Raw genomic sequence first — 12,073 nt, 5'->3', positions numbered from 1 at the left:
AAAACAAACTATTTGCTTGTAGTATATTGGGGCCTTTATGCATCAATCACTGCAACCAAAATGTTATGACCCAAACCTAATCTTAACCATAAAACTCAGCCCCTAAACCTGGAAAAAAGGGATAAAAATCATGTTTTTGTACAATGCACGTCTTACTGCATCAACAATTTCCTCAACTCACACAAATTATTATGATTTGCCGTGAGACTGTATTGCACCTGATAGGTATTGAAAGTAAAATGAAGTAAAATAAGTAAAATGAAATAAAATAATTAAATAAAATAAATAATCAGTAAATTAATCAAATGAATCATTACAAAAAATGTAATCCAAATGAAATATTAAAGAAACAGATTATGTGGCCCCTTAAATGATTAGTGAGATATTAGTAATTGTGCTTAAAACAATCTGATGACTGAAATCGCATACTCTCTTGAGTAGGTACTTATTTTATTTTACAGTACGGCATACATTCCTTGCCATGTTGCCCTTATCGCATGACCAACCAGTGTCAGTTGCGTCGCGTCGCATCACCGCCATTTACAAATCCTCTCCCGTGGCCTCTTGGGATAGTAAAGTGTCCATCGTATGCACACTTCAGATTCTCGCCAGAAGAATTGAACATTGAAAACATCAGTGCAGAAACAGGCTTTTTGCTCATATTAATCAAAAATGATCAAAAAGACCATTTAAAGTGCCATTTACAAAGTACTGCTTTCACTTTCAGTTATCTGTAATGAGCCGACAATAATATGTATTAGCGTCTCTAGATTTTTTTTGTCAACTGTTATCTAGCCGAATACTGTAGGTTTTAATTTATGTTAAACAGTAACACCTTTTTAATCTAATGTTTGCAACCACAGCAATGATTTTAAGGAGTTACAGAACATGGATATATCTTTCACAACACGTCGTATTTACATAAAGTATGTCACAGTTTGTTCTCTGTGGCCTCCCTGGAGCCGACGAGGCATCTGATTTGATCAGGGAAAACCAAAGACCCCAGTTAGAACTGCTGTAATGGTGGTCAAAATGAAGAAAAGTTGCAGTGATATTGCCTGTAATTCAGTGCAAGCACAACATCTATTAGGATATATTGAGCCCTTGGGATACAGAGATAGCAGGGGATGGAGGGGTCAGAAAGTACCATGTTCTCCCTCGCGAGGATTGTGTGCGAGAACGTTCTGGAATCACTCAGGGAGATTAAAAGGAGAGAGAGAGAGATAGAGAGAGAGAGAGAGAGAGAGAGAGAGAAGAGAGAGAGAGAGAGAGAGAGAGAGAGAGAGAGACTCTATGAATCTACTGAACCTCTGTTGACTTTATAAATGCGATTGGATCTACAGAACAATTGGATTACAGGGCTCTTATTTCATTACACATTCTCTTCTTTATTGTATTATTTCAGAAAGAGTTGGAAACAAGTCTAATAGCTTTTTAAACAGGTTCCTGTCAGTGGCGTTTTAAGCTGCTGTTATTTACCATGAACGTCTCTGCTAGGCAATCGATCAGACGCCTTCATTTCAGCGTTCTGCTGTCACTCTGAGATGAGGCTGTGAAATAGATTGAGGACAGGAGGGTGGAAAACTGAACGAAAGCCACACACCCGCACACCAGCTTGGCTGGCCACAAGATAGTATTTGGTTTCTTTTCTGTCAAAGCCACGTTCTTTTGCCTTGGAGTATAACACTAGTGACAGATCCACTAAAAGCTTTAGAATGAATGGCCTTGTGCTGCATTCTTCAACGCTCTGGCAGGTAAAATCTCAGTCACAGAACAAACCTGCAAAGAACCTCATACGGTTTATGATTCAGTATTCAGTATCCCATTGAACATTTCAGAGACTGAATACTTGCAAACCGCATACTTTTGTTTGGTAAGGGTGAATCTTATGAAACCATGACAATGTTTCACTCCCAGATTTAAGGAACAAAAATTAAACATGACATTAAAAAAACATCACAGTCACAATGAAAAAAAACTATTTTCACATTATTATTATTTTTAAAAAATCAAATTTATTTGGTAAAACTTTACAATAAGGTCTCATTTGTTAACATTCGTTAATGTATTAACTAACATGAACTAGCATGAGCAATACATTTGTTACAGTATTTGTTCATCTTTGTTAGTTAATAAAAAATACAGCTGTTTAGTTTACAGTGCATTAACTAATGTTAACAAATACAACTTTCGATTTTAATAATGTATTATTAAATGTTGAATGTATGTTGAAATGTTCAAATGAATGTAATACTTCAAATATTCCCTAGACTCAAGCCTAAAATTCTCCTCAAACATTTGAAATAACAGGCTCGAATAATGAAGAAAAAAAGTCCAATTGCAGACCTAAACTGACCATCTTGAAAATTAGAAAAAGAATCTTAATCATACTTTGAACATTTTAAACAGTTACTAAGGTGGTGTGGGTGGTAACTATGGTGTTGCTAGGCTCTTACTAATGTGTTCTAAGTGGTTACTAGGCAGTTGCTAAGGTGTTTTGAGTGATTGCTAGGCCAAATGTGATGGACATAGCTAAAAGGCACAGGGAAAGTTGCAATCAAAAGTTTTGAAAATAGAATTATGCAAATTACGAAAACAGAATATTATAAGACATGACAAAACTGAGAGTGTGCTGGAATACTGAGAATGTCCTGTTTCTATGGTTACTGTCTCCTCTAAATGATATCCAGCCGTGTTACCCTGCATAAAGCTACATCATGTTTAATAACTCCTATACAAGTCATTGACATACAGTATACACAAAATAAACATTTAATAAATCAAGATCCCCCGAGAGCAGCATTTCTCACTAAACCTGTCAATTGAAAATTACAAAATTTTGGAGCCTATCTTTAGGATCATTGTGATCATATTGATTTCAATATATGAAAATTAAGAATATTTTCATTCCAATTCTCATTATAGTAACGCAATGCAAAATAATTTTTAAAATTATTTGCAAAATAATTTTTTATTAATGTAATATTAATGCTATGATTGTAAAGCGCTTTGGGTGTACAGCAGTATGAAAGCGCTATATAAATGCCTCATTCTATTCTATTCTATTCTAATGTTGGACAAATAATAATTGTGAAGTATGTTCGCATCATGGTATTATGTTGTACATTTATGTTGCTTTAAATTTCAATAAAAATCAGTGTATTACAATAATGAGAATCAATGATGACAAAAAAAAGAAAACTGACACAAAACAGTAATGAAGTATTAGAGGAAGGGTGCTTAATAGTCATTAAAACTATGTCACAATGCAAAAAAAAAAAAAAAAAAAAAAAAAAATTCCTAATGCTCCTCAAAATAGCCTGCATTTTCTATATATCTCATATTTCCTTTCATTTTGGGTTGAAATGTGACGTTTAGTGAAATTCATCCATATAATGTAAGGCATATACTTAACTGCCTACAGCACAGAATACTCGCTCTGATTTAGCATTACTTTAAGAGGCGATAAACACTAGGGCCATATCATATCTTTACCACTGTATGAATCAATCCAGCATCCTGCAGTATAAACGCAGACCAGGACACAAAGAGCATGTGATTTGTGGTTTGGTAAAGCTGCAGTAAGGAATTAATAATGAACAAATAGACAGGAGAAGATGAAAAACAACAGGAGGGACCCATTAAAGAGGGAACAATCACTGCTATTAGGATCATTACAATCAGCAAGCGCATGTAATACATGATAAACAACTTTTATCAGCAACTTTACCGCAGAGATAATGCTTGTTAGTTAAAAAGACAGGTGTTGGACTTCACATCCAGGAGATAATGAAACAACAGGGCTCATTATTTCAAGTTAAAAACTTGGGAAGACTTTACTGCAAGAGAACGGTATTGTAAAAATACTGTAAATATACTTGATTATCATTATAATAAATAACTTCGCTCTGGATATTTAAGTATCCACCTGTTAGACAAATCTCATTTATATGAAAACTCTGTTAGCACTATTACAGTATATTAGGGCTGAATTATGTCTTATTAAAATACTTTATAATCTTCTTAATATGCAGAGACAACATTTTAAATAAAATTTTTGTCTCCAAAAACTGTCCAAAAATTGAAGACAAAGTTTTGGAGACACTAGTGGAACAGAAATCCATCTTTTGTTGTATAAACTGTATGTAACAAAGTCCACTGAAGGCAAGTTAAAATTGAGAACCCAGGTGCAGTTTATGATGACTGGGACTGGGACTGGGACTGATCAAAGTGCAGGTTACATTGGCAAACCTAGACAAGAAAACAGTGAAACATGAGGGCTATTTATACACAAGGACTAATCGCATAACAAGGAACACCTGGAAGCAATCAAACAATGACCCAATGAGGAAGCAGAGCAGAGTATCACATGACAAGACAAACCAATGAGAACATAACTGAAGAAACACATGACCAAACCAACCAATCAGAACAAGACACATTAACACGGGAAGCAGAAGACGATAGGCTTGTTCGACTTGAACCGGTGCTGCAAAGGCCGATCGGTTTAAGGCATCAAAGTACCGCGAGTGCGATTCAAAAGCATACGAGCCGTCTGCTCTCTAATCGCTCTCGCGGTATTTTGATGTCATTCACTTATCGGTCTGTGCAGCGACGGTTCAAGTCGAACAAGCCTATAATCACATGAGGGCAAGAAAGTCACATAACAAGAAACCAGGAACAAAATTTCTAAATAAAAGACAGTCTAGTCCAGTAGGTGGTGGTAAGTTGGTTTTCCAACCAAACCAAAAACAGACATGACACTGTATTGGTGTACTTCTGTAAAATACTACTTTCAAAGAACTAAAAATAAAGATGTTAGGGGAGATAGAGACAGTAAAAGAAAGAGGAAGGCCCAACTCTGACAGAATTTGAGAAAAGTGACAGGGGTCTTCAACTTTTCAAGTGTTTCCAGCATAACACCTGAACTCAGCGGCAAGCATCACCTGGTGACACAATCACATAGTCCCATCCCACACACAGAGAACTTTACAAAAGTAATTCTGCAGATTGTCTAACCTGATACTTTTCAATTCCAGCAGGCTTATTGAACAACCAAAACAAATGGAGTCACACCACACCTTGTAAATTCAACCACTCGACTGAATCTCAAGCCATGCATTTGTCTCCAGCATTGTGCTATTCTGCTAAACCAGTATGAGAGTCCCTGCGAAAATAAACCTCAGTAAAGCAATTTGGACTCTGTTTGTGCTTCTCAAATAGAAAAGAAACATGGGATCTGTGTGATGTATATGTTTCTAATACAAATCATGGCTGTCAAGCTCCATAAAGAGCAAAAACACCATGAAAGGACCAGAAATGTTGTCTATTCGACTTTTGCATATAATATTGCAAGCCTTATGAAGTTATATGATAGCTTTGCGTGGGGTACACAATGAAATTAAACCATAAACATACATAATCTTCCCTTTCATTTAATTTCATAATAATATTGTAAACTTGAGCACTGACATTGTGACAGGTTTTAATGTCACACAATGTTGCCGTTCAAACGTAGAATGGAGAATGAGATTTGAAAGATGGTGGATTTTAATATGACTGAAGAAAGGGATTTACAGTGAATAACAGCTTAAATTTGTGTTTATCTGACAAAGGTCTAGCATGACTTCAGAAACAAAGAGGTCATATGTAATTTTATGCTTATTTTATATTGTCTTTCGATCCACTCTGTGGCCGCTATGACTTGTATGTTTAAAAAAAAAATGAGGGAGACATAATATTGGCCGAAATTTCATAATTTGGGTGAGTTATTCTAGCTGATCTGCAAAAGTGTTTTATCGTTGTCTTTGAAAGCCTGTATCTGACCTTGAACACTATCAAAGCTTTGCAGTTCTCTATATCAGCCCTTCATCTCTTGATTGAGTGATGTCCCCAGCTACAGAGCGAGAAGATGGAGGAAAAAGACCTTAGAGAAAGAAAAGCCTTTGATTTAGGAAATACCCCATCAGCTGGCGAAGTCATGGCTGACCGTACATTTAATGGTACAGTTTTCCACTGATTTAAGATCAAACTTTTATCACAGCAGGCTGATGTGAACCACTGAAACACAAATCAAAGACCTTGTAGGAGATAAATAAGGTTGGGTGAGCATCCTGTGATCTTACTGGTGTTTATGTGATTGGTGAACCACATGCCAATGTGATGCAATTAAGTTCCTTTCACAGCAATTCCCTAATCCTCCTCTAGCTCCAAATTATTTTTCAGTGTTAGAAACCTCTGGTGTTTTAATAACTGGCACATTTAATACTGCTATTATTTGTAATAAAGAACTTGTCACTGGATTCTTTCCAAATGTTTGAGGTTTCTGCTATGTATGTTTTTAAAGAATTTTGGCAAATGGTTGCAAGTAAAGTGTTGATGCTCATTGGTTCATTATTAATTATAATTAAGTCGATTGCTGGATTAACATGTCCATATGCTCAATTAATATCAAGCGTAGCGTTAGTTCTGGCAGGTCACGTTAGTCAAGCTCGCATCAGCATGACCCTCAGCTGATCCACATCTACCTATAGGAATACGACGCCTATCACCATATACATATATAAGCTCCTTCAGTATTATCAGCAGCTATCGCGTTTCTCAGGAGCCAATTACCCTCCTCCATCTCCAGCTCCTCCTCTCGCCCAGTCAGGATTTGACATTGTGATTCCCCTTGAATCAGAATAATTATCGAATAATGTTGTACTTTAAAATCTTGAATTAAATATATTTGCAAATTTTCATGTTGGTTCTGTTCTGTTTACCCCAAGGGGGGTTATTGCTGCTCTCCCTGCTCTTATCCATGCTAGGCTGCATGGATGCGCAGGGAGTTCTCGCCCAGAACGGAACCATACCGCCAATCCAAACTGTTTGCTAACTGTCAATCATATTTGACGGTAGTGGTCCTGACAGAAATGAATTAGTGGCGAAGATTTTCAGTGATTCTTTCTGCAAGTCACATAGTTACGCCATTTGGTGGTGACAAGTATTTTCATTCGAAATCAGACAAATGTAATGGTAATATTTTTTCCAAAAAATTGCTCAATACGAATTTCGTGTTTAGAGAAAATTCTGTCGATACTGTGTATCAGAGAGTAATGGACCACTTACTCTTAACATTAATTTCTAAATAATGATTCCTTGTTGGGGTGGGTAATTTTATTTCACGATAATATGAAATTTCATAAAACATCAATATCACAAAAAAACAAATACTAGTTTAAGTAAACAGTCATTGATATAATAGGAACAAAGAAATTGATTACAAGCAATAAAACAAAAAAAAAACTACAATAGAACAAAGACGCAAATTAAATAGACCTACCTGAAAGACTTCAAGCACTAGATAGGCCTATAAATAGAATACAACATAAATTGCATAAAGTAATCAAATATACAAAAAACACGGCATAATCTTCACTGTGTAAATTAGGTATACATTTAAAGTTACAAAAGCGATTCAGTAAAGAGCAATGAGATTGTTTGATTAACATTTGATTAACAACGGCTACTGTCACTTTAAGACTGAATGCACTCATCTAATATACTGATACGCATGCGCTTTCTTTCTCAACTGTTAAAGTTCACTTACACATAAACGACTGTGTTTACGAGGATACTCACAAAGATGGCATTTAGACCGCTCAACCCCATTTAACGTCACATGAGTGTAACCGCGATGGAGACGATAGTCCAAATCTCTACCGGTTGACAAATTTCTACATGTTAATCTATCGCCCAGGCGCCCACGCTTAGTTCATTGCATCTCATCTTTATCTTGTTTCTACTATTACCAAAATCAAGAAATTCTCATGTGACTGAGTGGGCGGGCCTTTCACCCTGAAAATGGCTGCTTGTAAACACACTGCCTAATTAAGTCTTCATGGGTTCTACTTTATTGCACAGATTGAATACTGGTTGTGGTAATTACAACTAGACTCCCATTATGAATGTGTTTCATGCCTTAATTTAATTACATTTATTAATCAGTGCTAGAGTGCAAAAGTGCTGGAGAGAGAGAGGAAGAAGAAAAAAAATACAGTGAAGACGAGAATATGAGTTGATGGGGGTGTTTATTTGTTCTAGCTTAGGTAGAGAGATATTGCATTGTGCTTTGCTGCCCATAATTGGATCTGATAATGATAAATTATGGAACATTTCCAGGAGATAAAACATCGCCCAGGCGCTTATTTGAAGCTGGGGCAATATACATCAAAATGAGAGGTGTGGAACAGCCACCCCCCTCATTGAGCGGAGGTGGGGGCCTTGGTGGCCTTTCACCATCAATATCATTTATTTCTCCCAAGTAGAGAAGGAATTATGTCTATAAACAATACAGAAGTCACTGCACAAAGCCAGATTAGGGATGAAAAGTGGTCTGGCTATGTTTAAAGTAATAAGGGGGAAGGGTTTTTAGTGGGTAGATCGAGTACACTGTCAGCCCCCCAAAATAGTTTTGAGACTCTTAAGTCACATTTAAAAATGTACAAATGTCATTTCATGAGAAAATATCCAATGGCATATATTTGAAAGAATCAGCACTATCACACCTTTCTATCAGTCATGGAAAAAATGATGCTCAGAAAACAAGGTGGAATTTCAAACAACAAATGTAACTTGCTCATTGCATAAACACGACTCTGCATCTAGGTGGACTGTTGTAATGGAAAGCAGGATTGTGACACTAGGTGCGACTTTAAAGGTAGGGTAGGCAATTTTGGAGAGGCTAGCAATAGCAAGCTAGCTTTGATAACATGAGATCGTCTCCAAAGTCAAAGTCTGCAAAGCGTCACGAGACAAGAGAACGTCTCAAAGCACATTATACGGAGCCCCTAAGGGGACATGTTGGTGGAAAAAAAATATGAGATGGGAGGAGGAAAAATAATAAGTCAATGCTTTCGCGGTTTCCTGAGAAACTTTGCATTTACTCGCAAAACCTTTGCCTTCCCTCACAAAAACTTTAGCGTTCCCTCACAAAACTTTTGTGTTCTTTGCGAGTGAATGCAAAGTTTCTCCGGGATCGCAAAATATTTGCAAGAGAACGCAAAAGCATTGCCAAATAATTTTTCCTCTCATCTCATATTTTTTTCTTCACCATGTCTCTTTAGGGGCTCCGTAACATTACAATAATAATGAACATAAACAACTTGAGCTCTTACTTGTGCCACCTGACTGCTGCAGATTTATTTTGGCATTGATAGTGTTGAACACTCTGAGTCTGAGGATGTGAACAGCTCCGGGCAGAACGTCACGGCTTGCTATCTCGTAATTGCGGTTACGGCATGGCGTGAAGCAGAATAAGCTCGTTGTTTGCGTGAAGGTATGGAAATATATGTTGGCAGGCAAGTAGGACAGCGTATAATTGCATTCAGGCCGAATGCAATGATTGGACGAGCATTGTTGGGTCATGAGACTTCCACAGAAGATATATGTACATGTTTTAACATTTAGACCACTTCTATCATTGATTGCTATCATGATGTGAAAAAAGAGTTTCAACCAGTATAACAAAAAGTGTTTACTAAAAAATGGCCCACCAGTTCAAGTGTGTTTTTGTGTGTGTTTGTTTAACTCCTTGCCCTGCTGTTTAACATTAAGTTGATGAAAGTACAGGCCATTTCCACAGCAGTGCCAAGGTTATGAGAGATCACAGTGAGGATTTAAACAGGTGCTATAAAACATGAGTGTTTTCTAATAAGATCCCTTGAGGAACAAACAGCCATAGAGAGAGGTAGAATACAGGCCAGAGAGAGAGAATTAGAAGCTGATGAGAAGTAGAAGGAAGAAAAAGAAGAAGGTGGATGAACTTCTGCAAAAGAAAGATTTGCTTTTGTTATGAAGAAAAAAAAAGTTAATCTGGTCAGTGAAATATAAAGATATCTGAGATTATGAAAAAGATCAACATTTGTATAGGTTTAGTTTAAAATCCACAAAAAAATAAAATTTGTATTCATGTTGGTTTCATCTTTTAAAACATTTTCAACAAAAAATTGATTTACTATTATTTTAAAAAAAAGGTTTTCAAATGCCTCTTTAAATTATAAAAAGTCATGTCTGTATATCAATATATCAATATATATATATATATATATATATATATATATATATATATGAGAGAGAGAGAGAGAGAGAGAGAGAGAGAGAGAGAGAGAGAGAGAGAGAGAGAGGCAACACACTACCCTCTGTGAAGAATCAGGTACAGTAAAGATATCCATTTATTGATATTTAAAAGTAACTGTATGTTAAAAATGCATATTTTATAAATCTATGATTATACAAGCCGTATTTGTGATTTCATATGAGGCTTGCCTTGTTATATTCCTGAAGAGGGCAGCAGAGATGCACACTGCATACTGCTGGATTTCATGGAACTTGACTCTCCTCTACTGTTCATTTGAAAAACAATTTTCCATTACAGCTGGATTTTTATTTTTTTATTTTACCTTTTATTTTATTTTACTAAAGATATTCTGCAGGTCCGTGCATGAATGTGTTTGATGAATACAGTGCAGCCAATCAAATGAATTGTCTTATTACAGTGCACAGAGATGCAGATGTTTTTATTTCTTAATATTTCTCATAAACAAGAAACAACAGTGCCCTTCAGAAACATTTGATTTTGAAGTTTAAGTTGTTTCCTTATGATTATGATTTAAGATGCTATATTATTGGCTATGTTCGCAAACTAGCTCACTGAATGCTGCACAGTATACAAGCATTCTGCAATAACTCAAACAGTATGTCACATGACCTCATAAAGTTGCATTGCAGTTGAACCAGTTATCAGTTAAATAAATATGCTATTTATAAAAAATAATGCTATCTGAAATTCTAGCAGTCTAAGTCAAATAGAGAATGGCAGTGATCTTTCATTACACTGGAAATGGAAGGTCAAATTGAGTGCATTGCATTGTGGGATACAGTATTCCACTGCTTTGTTGTATACTGCATACTGTTGTATGCTTATTGTTTAAATACTTGTTATATTTAATGTATTATATGATATTTGTGCCAAGGCTTAAAAATCTCACACACCCAAACTTTTGAGAAAATTTCACATTTAAATATGGAAACAAACAATGTGTTTCTGCAAAACAGATGGTCAGAAATGCTGACCGTTTCATTTGCAATGAAAACAAAATTCAATAAAATTCTTTCTTAAATAGAAAATAATGAAAACGATGCAAAAAAAACAAAAACATTTTCAAACCAGGCTTTTGCACAAATTCTACTTTCAATTTCAATTTAACTTTTCAATTAAATTATTATGCTGATTGTACACACACACACACACACACACACACACACACACACACACACACACACACACACACACACAGCTTTAATTAAAAAGAATGCAGAGTTTTGGCCCCCCAGTTTGTGAGTTTTGCTCATCAAGTCTCCTGTAGATAATAACATGCTATTATACACCCCCAGCATCATATCCGTATTGTAGAAACCTGCTGACAACTGACTCATAAGCAGCTATTTACTGCTGTTTTCATGTGGACAAACTCAATAAGATCACATGTGAGGGACGTAGAAAGTGATTAACATCCATTACCAGCTCAAAATAGCATCAACACAAACCTCAAACATTAGCCTTGTTGTGCTGCACCTGGCAATATCCAACAACAACAACAAAAAAAGAGAGATTGGTTTAGTTTAGTTCAGTTCGAAAAACTGAAAATGAACAGAAATTAATTTACAATGTGGAAAATTGGTTTAGACCATGAGTGATGATTATAAAAAGGTTGATAGGCCTTGTCCCAAATATTCCACTGCATGTCTGTCCACAAGACCACATGGTGTTCCATTTTATCATTTTATGACAACCAAATTAATCAAAAATTGAGCAAATCCTCTTTCACATACATCTGTGTTAGAAGAGCTCTAATAGTGTAATGGCTTGATAATGCTTTGCTTACTCATTGTTTGGTTTCTCATGGCAGATTAAAGGGGTGGTATAATGCCTTTTCACAAGATGTAAAATAAGTCTCTGATGTCCCCAGAATGTGTATGTGAAGTTTTAGTTCAAAATACCCCACAGATATTTTTATATAGCATGTTAAAA

This window comes from Squalius cephalus, assembly GCF_949319135.1.
Source record: "Squalius cephalus genome assembly, chromosome: 21".
Lineage (NCBI taxonomy): Eukaryota > Metazoa > Chordata > Actinopteri > Cypriniformes > Leuciscidae > Squalius > Squalius cephalus.
The sequence above is the reverse complement of the archived record's forward strand: the minus strand, read 5'-3'. Positions refer to the sequence as shown.